This window comes from Prionailurus viverrinus, chromosome A1, assembly GCF_022837055.1.
Source record: "Prionailurus viverrinus isolate Anna chromosome A1, UM_Priviv_1.0, whole genome shotgun sequence".
NCBI lineage: Eukaryota > Metazoa > Chordata > Mammalia > Carnivora > Felidae > Prionailurus > Prionailurus viverrinus.
In genome coordinates, this window is record NC_062561.1 from 221251483 (window position 1) to 221262992 (window position 11510).

An 11510-nucleotide genomic window follows, 5' to 3' on the forward strand; every position below is an offset into this window, starting at 1 on the left:
CATTCAGTGGTGGCTTATTGTCCAGTGCTGAGGACCAAGCACTCTGTGAGCTGCTAAGCTGGGTCAGACATGGGTCCCCATCTCCAGGAGGTTGCTGTGGAGTGTGACAGCACTAACAAAGCTGTGCCCTATAGAGGCACAAGGAAAGATGACTAAGTGTGCCTGGAAACTCAGAAGACTTCACAAGGAAGACACTAGTCTATCTCAAACTTGAAGGAGGAGTTGGGTGCTGTGTGTGGATAAATGTGGAAAGACATTTCACGCAGCAGAGATGATATTTGGAAAGGAAGCAGGCCAAGGAACAATGCTTTTTTTTCCATCCAATATATATATATATTTTTTACTCAGGGAGGTAACAGGTTGATCTTCGCAGGACTCAAACTTACCTGATTCAAAACAGACCATTTCTTCATCCCCACCATCGCCCGTTTTTGGAATCACTGTACCAGTCACTTAATCATTAAAAATAAACCACAGGAAATAATTTTACTCTCCTTCTGCTTCCTCATTTCCCTCACATAGTCATGGTTGTCACACGGATCCCTTCTTTCCCATATCTACTATTAGGACATGGGACAGCTGATGGGTGACACATTCTGAATATGAAGTCATATAACCAGGGGTTTGAATGCCAGTTCCAGCTTCCACTATCACTACATCTCCGACATGTTATCCACTACAGGTTATATCACTACATCTTCACATGTTATCACCTGAGTGTGCTAAACCTTGGTTTCATTAGCCCTATCGCGACGGTTAATCTTATGTGCCACCTTGGCAAGGCTATGTGCCCAGTTGTTTGGTCAAACACCAGCCTAGATATTTCTGTCAAGTCACACATATTTTTAGATATGATTAACATTCACAATCAGTAGATACTGAGTAAAGCCTATTATCCTCCATAATGTGAAGGCCGACCAGTTAAAGGCTTTAGGAGCAAAAATTGAGGTTTCTGGAAGGAGAAGGAATTCTGCCAGAAGATTGTAACATAGAAATTCTGTCTGCGTTTCTAGCCTGCCACCTACCCTGCAGATTTTAGAGTTTCTAGCCCCCACAATCACGGGAGTTAATTCCTTAAAATAAGTTTCTCTCTACCTCTTTGCCTCCCTGTCTGTATCTCTGTCCTCTGTCTCTTTTTATCTCTCTCTCTCTCTCTCTTTCTCTCTCTCTCTCTCTCTCTCTCTCTCTGTGTGTGTGTGTGTGTGTGTCTAAAATATTGGTTCTGTTTATCTGGTATGGGGTACAAAATTATTTTAGATAATATTTTTGTTTTATTATCAGTATTATTATTCTGTTTTATTCTGTAGACAGAATGGATGAAATACTCCATAAAGAGATTTCCTAGCCTGCAGTGTTTTCCCCTACCACTGAGTTCTCTCCACAGCTGCTGGAATGATCTTCCTATGGAATGAAGACCTACTAATCATAGTAGCAATAAGAATAATAACAGTGTTGATAGTTGAAATTTGAGTACAACTCAGCACTATGTTCACCACATAAATTTTATTATTTTATTTAAACCTGAAAAACCCATAAATGGTACATATGCGTGTACATATTCATCCACACATTTCAAATATGAAAACCAGGACTTACAGCTATTGAGTAATTTGTCCAAGGTGAAGCAGCTGTTAGGGTGTGGAAGGAGGATGTAAGTCACATTCTGCCTTGTCCCATCACCCACCATTTAACCATACTTCATTCAGTGTCCCTTTCAAATTTAACATTTAGAAGTTCCCGCCCCCCGCCCAGCTAAGCCACCTGCCCCATATATACCCTTCCTTTTCTTCAAATAATATTTTGCTCCCTCTGCTTGAAAAATCCATGAACATTAAGATATCTGGGGTTTTTTTTGGTGCCTTTCCCTTATTTCCTACCATACATCTGGCAAACTGTTCAAATACTGTAGGACTCTGATTAAAAGCAGCTTTTTTTGGGAAAGCTTCCCCAACAGCCAATCTACCTGAAGATGGGGTGTGTCTTCCTCTTCCTCTGTGTTACCAAAGTGACACACACGTACCTCTGTTATAGTATTTCTTATATTCTACCTTGGCTATTTTCACCTACTCCTTTAGAATCTGTAATACATAATGTCAATACAAGGACGTGACCTATTTTTCTATTCAATTACCTACCTGAGTATCGGACACTTAGAATGCATAGTGGAGACATGAATGCACAAATGAAGTAAGTTTGGGAACAAATGAGGTAAAAGAAAAAAAAAAGTCTTGCTTTTTTAAATGCCAGCAATGTAGTGATTAAAATTAAATTTTAATAAATTATTTTGAGTATATAGGCTAAGAATGTTGATAATAAGAATTATGTCAGGCAACGTGAAATACAATATAATTTCTTAATTTAATTACATCTGAAGGGTTTTATATCTTCCTGAATTTACAGATTTTGAAAAAAAAAAAAAAGAACTATTTAATGACTTAAATTGATTAGAGATTCTGGAACTTTGGAAATCCACAAGATAATTATACAAATTTCTACTTAGCTTTATATCTTTGACCCAGGAGTCAAAAAGGAAAAAAAATGAAAATTTCTAACTTCAGGCAAAAATAAGCATCCCACTAATTATTATGAGTCAATTATATTATATAAGCATGAAATTCTGATATCAATGAACTACATTATGCATGCCTAATGATTCCAAAAATGGAAATGGATTTGCACAAATACAAGGACTCCATAGCAGTTATAAAAGAAAATACAAAAATAGATTGCTATCAAACAGAACATCAGCATGTAAAGTGTGACAACTGACTACCTCTTCATGTGATTCAAATTAAAAATCTCTTACATGTGAAAAAACACAAGGATGTTTTAGTATGAATGCACATAGTGATTTGAGATTATTCAGGCAAATAAACTTCTAATTTCCTTTTAACTCCAAGTGATTAGTTAAAACATAAATGCATGGAACAACTAATAAGAAAGGAAAGTTCTCTGAGGTGTTGTCAAGAGTGTGCTTCTTTTCTTTAAGTTTTAATTTAAAAAAAAATCCCAGATTCAGTCTCTGAAATTTTGCTTTAGTTCCTTGTTAGGATTAAGGACATACTATGTCCTGAATATGCCTCAGTTTTCTCATCTGTAATACGAAGATGAGAATAATTCTTTTCAGATCTCACAGAGCTGACATAAATGTCGAATATATTAATCCCTATGAAAGTACTTTGAAATGATAAAATACAATGTTGACATTGCTATTATCAACATTTATATTTCTATGATTTTTGACCAAAAGAGATGTGAAATGATCCCAGAGCATAAAGTATAAGGGATGGGGAAATCAAGCAGATAAAATCATTTAGTGACTGTTCCTGGAAAATGTGTTTCTAAACCTGGATCTGCAAGTATAATCCATGCTAAATTTTTAGACTAGTACTGTAAAAAGTATACTTGGAGGGGAAATTCTTTTTTTTTTTTTTTTAAGTTGAGTAAGTTGCTTTCTGCTCCTGGACACTTCTGAGGAAGTATCGTTAAAGTCTCCCCTCCCACCACCCTCATGTCTAGGTCTGTCTCCCAAAGGGCCTGAACAGCTGTGGAAGCTTTTCATCGGAGATTTGAGCTTTGAAACAACTGATGAGAATCTGAGGAGCCATTTTGGGCAATGGGGAATGCTTACAGATTGTGTGGGGATGAGAGAGCCAAACACCAAACTCTACAGAGGCTTAGGGTCTGTCATGTATGCCCCTGTGGAGGGGGTGGATGTAGCCATGAATGCAAGGCCATGCAAAGTGGATGGAAGAGGTGCGGAACCAAAGAGAAGAGAATAATTTCAAGAGAAGATTCTCAAAGACCTCATGCGTACTTAACTGTGAAAAATATTTGTGTTGGTGGCATTAAAGAAGACACTGAAGAACACGTTTAAGAGACTATTTTGAACACTATGGGAAAATTTAAGTGATTGAAATCATGACTGACCAAGGCAGCGGCAAAAGGAGAAGCTTGGCTTTTGTAATATTTGATGACCATGACTCTGTACACAAGACTGTCATTCAAAAATACTGTGCTATGAATGGCCACGACTGTGAAGTAAGGAGAGCTCTATCTGAGCAAGAGATGGCTAGTGTTTCATGCAGCCAAAGAGGTCCAAGTGGTTCTGGAAACTTTAGTGGTGGTCGTGGAGGTGGTTTTGGTGAGAATGGAAACTTTGGTCATGAAGGAAACTTCAGTGGGCGAGGTGTCTTTGGTGGCAGTCGGGGTGGTGGTGGAAATGGTGGCATTGGGGATGGCTACAATGAATTTGGTAATGATGGAAGCAACTTTGGAGGTGGTGGAAGCTATAATGATTTTGGCAACTGCAACACTCAGTCTTCAAATTTTGGACTCATGAAAGGAGGAAATTTGGAGTCAGAAGTTCTGACCGTTATGGTGGTGGAGACCAATACGCTGCCAAACCATGAAACCAAGGTGGCTATGGCTATTTCAGCAGCAGCAGTAGCTATGGCAGTGTCAGAAGGTTTTAATTACTGTCAGGAAACAAAGCTTAGCAGGAGACGAGAGCCAGAGAAGTGACAAGGAAGCTGCAGGTTACAACAGATTTGTGAACTCAGACAGGCACAGTGGTGGCAGGGCCTAGCTGCTACAAAGACATGTTTTAGACGAAACTCATGTGTATGGGCAAAAAACATGAGGACTGTATTTGTGACTAATTGTATAACAGGTTATTTTAGTTTCTGTTCTGTGGAGAGTGTAAAGCATTCCAACAAAGGGTTTTAATGAATTTTTTTTTCGCACCCATGCTGTTGATTGCTAAATGTAATCATCTGATTATGATGCTGAATAGATGTTTTTTGGGTTTTTTTGGTTTTTTGTTTTGTTTTGTTTTTTTTTTTTTTTAATGTGCTGTGTAAAGTTAGTCCACTCTGAAGCCATCTTGGTGAACTACACCAACAGTATGAAGTTAGGATTCCTTCAGGGTGATGCCAGGTTCCAGGTGACATTTATTTGCAACCCACTTGGGCACAGAAACCATTGTCTCCACAAACATTGGTGTGGTTGAACTGACAGTTAATGTGTTGTGACCTAGAATTCACCATTAAAAGGGTCACCCAAGCAAAGTCCTAGAATTTATTTGGTTGTTAATATGATTGTTGGCATATCTTATGCAATATGTCTAAATTGAATTTATGGTATCAGATAAAGCTATAGCTGGGATTAAAGCTTGTGTATCATCCATTATCATGTGTTATGAATAAATGATTTAATATTCTTTTAAAAAAATAAAGAGGTGTAAGTCACGAATTTCTCAGATTGGCTGATGTAGTCCAATAATCACTAAAGGACTTCATAAAGCTTAAGTGAAACTGAAGCAGTTCATTTTCAAGGCATCTGATAAAGGAGTAAGACTCAGAGGCAGAGTGCAAGCCATTAGTGTTGGAGAAAGTCAAGGTCTAAATTCAAGCCTTCTTACCAACTTCAGACACAAGACCTGGGATTGAGTTTGAGGTCTCAGATGATTCCTGAATAAAGCTGGAGAATGAAAGCACTAAGAAATAGTTTTTCCTGACATTTTCATTCAGGTTTTTAAAGCACAGACCTATTTATCGAAGGTGAAGAAATAAAGAAGTATTTCCTTCAAGTAATCTGCCCATTTCTTCACACTTTTTTTTCATATGCAAGTGATTCTTAAAAATAATCCAGTGGCCTTTGGGAGGCATGCGGTTTGGAGTATGTGGGGTAGTGGCTTCTCTTGTACCCTTGTATGACTGCCATTGTACCACCCACCCTGGGCATCTGGGAGGAGAAAGACTTGACCTTCATCTGTATGATCTGAAGAAACAGGATGCTATGCACTAAATTGCATCCCCCAACCAAATTCATATGCTAAAGTCCTAGCCTCCCTCCCCCCAAACACACAATATGATGGTATTTGGAGATGGGGCCTTTGGGAGGTAATCAGGTTTAGACAGTCAAGCGTCCTCATGATGGGATTAGTGTCCTTAAAGAAGAGACCAGAGGGCTTGCTCTCTCAAGCTCTCAGCCATGTGAGGACAAAGGTGGTCATCTGCAGAGCAAGAAGAGGCTGTCACCAGAGCCGAGAAGACTGGTACCCTCATCTTGGACCTCTGGCCACTAGAACTTTGAGAAATAAATGTCTGTTGTTTAAGCCACTCAGTCTCCAGTATTTTGTTATATCAGCCCAAACTGAAACACAGGAAATTCACTGAAATAGTCCTGGACTGGATCTAGGATTCAGAATCTTTAGAGTAGTATGTCTGACCGGAGATCGTAACAGCAGAGATCTAATCACTGGTCTCTTTTCCTTAAGGTTATTGTAAGTAGCCGTGTCCCTCTCTTTTTTTTTTTTCTTCAAGTTTTTACTTAAATTCTAGTTAGTTAACACTATGGTAAAATTGACTATAGATGTACAATTCAGTGATCCGTCACTTACATAAACATCCAGTGCTCATTACAAGTGCCCTTCTTGATGCGCCATCACCCATCCCCACCCACCTCCCTACAACAACAAAAAAAAAAAAAAAAAAAAAGGAAGCAAACCATAAGAGACTCTTAACTATAGAGAACAAACTGAGGATTCATGGAAGAAGTGTCACTTTTAATTGGCTTATTCAACTACAGTTCTTCCTCATCACAAACAAGATTCTTTGTATGAACTTAAATAGTTGGCTAAGTAAAGCAAAATAGGAACAAAAGTAGAATGTTTAAAATGGATGTTTGGCTACAGAATAAGAGTCTACATTTTTGTCTTTATTTAATTCAGCAGTTCGTAGAATATATCATCATGAGATGAAGGAAAAGCTTATGTAAAGATTTATTCATTGTGGTAATATTTTTTAGAGAGAATGTTATAAATAACAATGGTGTTATGAGAAAACAAAATTATTTACTAATTTTATAAAAGACTTTTCAAGTGCTGTATTATACCACTACTAAATCATATTATGGGAAAACTGCATGAAAAGCAACACATAAATGTATACATGTACATACATACACGAGCATACACATGTATTATAAATTAAGGACAACCATAAAATACCAAACTTCTATCTATAGATATTTCTGGGGAGAATAATTTGTGTGACTTTTTAAAAAATTCCTTCTGGTTTCAAAAGCTTGACAATAAGCATCTGGTACTTCATAATAAAAAAAAGTTATTCTTATAAATAAAGTTATGTGGGCAGAGGCATTCCATGAGCATGTTGTATATCAAAAGGAAAGCCAGTCTCATTTGATGTTCATGGTAAAGAATTCTGGTAATACATAAATATTGGAATACTATACATTGCTTATAGTTATATCCAATTGGTACACATGTAATTCAATGTTGGCAGTATCCTACTTAACAAATGCTACAATAGAAAAACTTAGGTTATTTCTATTACTATTAAAAAAAACTGATCAGAATTTAAGAATTGCCTAATTTTTCTTTCACCGATAGTCTCAGTTTAGTGATTGCAAAATAAGACATGGATAGATATATTTAAGCAAAATTTAAAATAATGCTAAGCTTGGGGCACCTGGGTGGCTCAGTTGTTTGAACATCTGACTCTTGATTTCAGCTCAGGTCATGATCCCAGGGGTGTGGGATGGAGCCCTGCGTTGGGCTCCAGTACTGAACATGGAGCCTGCTCAGGATTCTGTCTGTCTCTCCCTCTTCCCTTTCCCTCACTCACACACTCTCTCTCCCTCCCTTTCTCTCTCTCTCTTTTTCTCTCTCTCAAAAAATACAATACAATACAATACAATACAATACAATACAATATAATAATGCTAAGCTCTTAATTGCATTATAGAGACCCAAATGTGCACATTATGTTAACGGTGGTAAATATTAAGATAAGAGGATTATGTAGCGGTTGAGATTGGAGAGGGAATGAGGGCAAAGTGATTTCTCCAACCTTCAAGACTCAGCCTAGACTTCCTTCCCTAATCTTCTGAAAACAGGTACATACTCCTATAGAACCCCTAGCACATTTTATTGCATATGATTATTTTATTATTACACTAATTATTATTCCACTATAATGTAAATTGTAAAAAGAAAAGGATCTTGTCTCTATTGTCTAGATTGTATGCTCAATATGTGGCACATTGACAAATTAGAAGTAATGAATCAATATTTTGAAGTTAATTTTTTTTAATTTTTATTTATTTTTTGAAGAGAAAGAGAAAGCATGAGCAAGGGGGGCCACAGAGAGAAAGGGAGACAAGAGAATCCCAAGGAGGCTCCAAGCTGTCAGTGCAGAGCCCAATGTGGGGTTCAAACCCACGAACTGAACCATGAGATCATAACCTGAGCTGAAATCAAATGGCAGATGCTTAACTGATTGAGCCACCCACATATTCCTGAAGTTAATTATTAAGGAAGAATAAGAAGCTGAGCAAAAATTGAGAAGGGGAAGAATAGGAATATTTAAAAGAAAAAAAAAAACAAGATTATTGACATTACTTTTAAATCGAATTACTAATGAGTTGGGCTGTTTTGTTTTTCTACTTTGTCTTTGATTTATCTAAAGCAGTATCTTTGTTTTGTGTAGATGAAGATATTTGAGGTATCTTTAAAAAAAGTTTTGGGGGATTGTTACTAAAATCTCTCAAAATCATGTTGAATGAGAAGAAAGTACAAGATCTAATATCTTGTAAATTCATTATTTAGCAATACAGAAGTGAATTCACCCACAATTATATTAATACTTATTTTCAGAAGTTGGAACACAAAATACTTTTGTATTCAACTCTCCTGATGAGAGCCAAGAGAACAAAGATCAAGACAACATAAGGATCAATTAACTACTGATAGAAAAAAAACAAATAAAACCCCACACACTTATACTAACAAGAGTGGTAAATGGGACTTACTGAATATGATAGAGAATTATTTAAAGGGTAAAAAATAGGATTATTCATTTTGGGGGCTGTTGAGTATTATACGTACTTTGTATAGTTTGGATATTAACCCTTTATCAAATAAGTTATGTGCAAATATCTTCTCCCATTGCATAGATTGTCTTTTAGTTTTGTTTATTGTTTCCTTCGTTATGCAGAAATTTTTATTTTGATGAAGTCTCAACAGTTTATGTTTGCTTTTGCTCTCCCTTACCACAGGAGACATATCTAGAAAGAAGTTTCTATGGTTGATGTCAAAGAGATTAATGCCTATGCTGTCCTCTAAAATTTTTTATGCTTTTGGGTCTCAGTTTAGGTCTTTCATTCATTTTGAATTTATTTTTGTGTATGGTATAAGAAAGTGGTGCAGTTTCTCTTGCATGTTGCCATCCAGCTTTCCCAACTTCATTTGTCGAAGAGACTGTCTTTTCCCATTGGATATTATTTTCAGCTTTGTCAAAGATTAATTGACCATATAGTTGTGGGTTTATTTCATGATTTTCTATTCTGTTCTATTGATCTATGTGTCTATTTTTGTGCTAGTATCCTACTGTTTTGATTGCTACAGCTTTGTAATATAAATTGAAGCCCAGAATTGTAATACCTCCAGCTTGCTTTTCTTTTTTAAGGTTGCTTTGTCTATTTCAGGTCTTTTGTGGTTCCATAGAAATTTTAAGATTATGTGTTAAAGCTCTGCTAAAACTGCTGGTGTTATTTTGGTAGGAACTGCATTAAATGTGTAAATTGTTTTGAGTAGTATAGACATTTTACCAATATTTGTTCTTCCAATCCATTAGCATGGAATGTTTTTCCATTTCTTTGTGTCCTCTTCCATTTCTTTCATCAGTGTTTTACAGTTGTCAGAGTATATGTCTTTTACATCTTTGGTTAGGTTTATTCCTAGGTATCTTATTGCTTTTGGTGCGATTGTGAATGGGATTGGTTCCTTAATTTCTCTTTCTGTTGCTTCATTATTGGTGTATAGAAATTCAACAGATGTTTATACGTTGATTTTGTAACCTCCAACTTCACTAAATTTGTTTATCAGGTCTAGCAGTGTTTTGGTAGAGTCTTTTGGGTTTCCTATATAGAGGATCATGCCAATGAAAATACTGCAAATTTTACTTCTTCTTTATGGATTTGGATGCCTTTTATTTCTTTTTGTTGTCTGATCTCTGTGGCTAGGATTTCCAGTACTATGTTGAATAACAGTGGTGGGAGTGGACTTCCCTGTCTTGCTTCTGATCATAGAAGAAAAGCTCTCAGTTTTTCCCCATTGAGGATGATATTATCTGTTGAGTTTTCGACATGACCTTTAGCAGTATGTTCTCTCTGGACCTTTGTTGAAGATTTTTATCATGATAGATATTGCACTTTGTCAAATGCTTTTTCTGCATCTATTGAAATGATGACATGGTTCTTATCCTTTTTTTTATTATTAATGTGGCATATCAGGTTGATTGATTTGTGAATATTGAACCACTCTTACACCCAGGAGTAAATTCCATTTGATTGTCGTGAATGATTCTTTTAATGCTTTGTTGGATTCAGTTTGCTAGCATTTTATTGAGAATTTTTGCATCCATGTTCATCAGGGATACTGGCCTGTAGTTCTCTTTATCCGGTTTTGGTATTAGGGCAATTCTAGCCCCATAGAATGAATGTGAAAGTTTTCCTTTCTTTCATATTTTTTTGGAATAGTTTGAGAAGAATAGGTATTAACTATTCTTTAAATGTTATGCAGAATTTGCCTGTGAAGTCATCTGGCCCCAGGCTTTCGTTTATTGGGATATTTTTAAATACTGTTTCAATTTCTTTGCTGATTATTGGTCTGCTTAAGTTTTCTATTTCTTCCTGTTTCAGTTTTGGGAGTTTATATGTTTCTAGAAATTGATTCAAATTTTCCAGGTTGTCCAATTTGTTGGCATATGGTTTTTCATAATATTCTCTTATGATTGTTTGCATTTCTGTGGTGTTGATTGTTAATTTGGCTCTCTTATTTGTGATTTTATTTATTTGAGTCCTTTCTGCTTTCTTTTTCATAAGTCTGGCTAGACGTTTATCAATTAAAAAATGAGCAGAGGACATGAATAGATATTTTTCCAAAGAAGAAGACATACCGATGGCCAACAGACACATGAAAAGATGATCAACATCGCTCATCACCAAGGAAATACAAACCAAAATTAAAATGAGATATCACCTTTCACCTGTCATAGTGGCTAAAATCAGCAACAAAAGAACCAACAAGTGTTGGCAAGGATGTGAGAAATGGAAACCCTCCTGCACTTTTGGTGGGGATGCAAACTGGTACAGCCACTCTGGAAAACCATGTGGAGGTTCCTCAAAAAGTTAAAAATAGGGGTACCTGGATGGTTCAGTCGCTGAAGCACTGGATTCTAGGTATCAGCTCAGGTCATGATCTCATGGTCGTGAGATCAAGCCCTGTGTTGGGCCCCGAGCTGAGTGTAGAAACTCCTTGGGATTTTCTCTGTCCCTCTCTCTCTGCCCCTCTCCACCTCAAAAATAAATAAATAGACGTTTTTTAAAAAGTTAAAAATAGAATTGCCCTATGATCCAGCAAATTTACTACCAGGTGTTTACACAAAGAATACAAAAATACTCATTCAAAGGGATGTGTTTACCCC

At 36.5% G+C, this 11510-nt stretch overlaps 1 pseudogene; it reads left to right on the forward strand.

Moving 5' to 3' along the window:
* Positions 1–602: 602 nt before the first annotated feature.
* On the forward strand, positions 603–4412 carry LOC125164944 (heterogeneous nuclear ribonucleoprotein A1-like; annotated as a pseudogene).
* The last annotated feature ends 7098 nt before the right edge of the window (positions 4413–11510 follow it).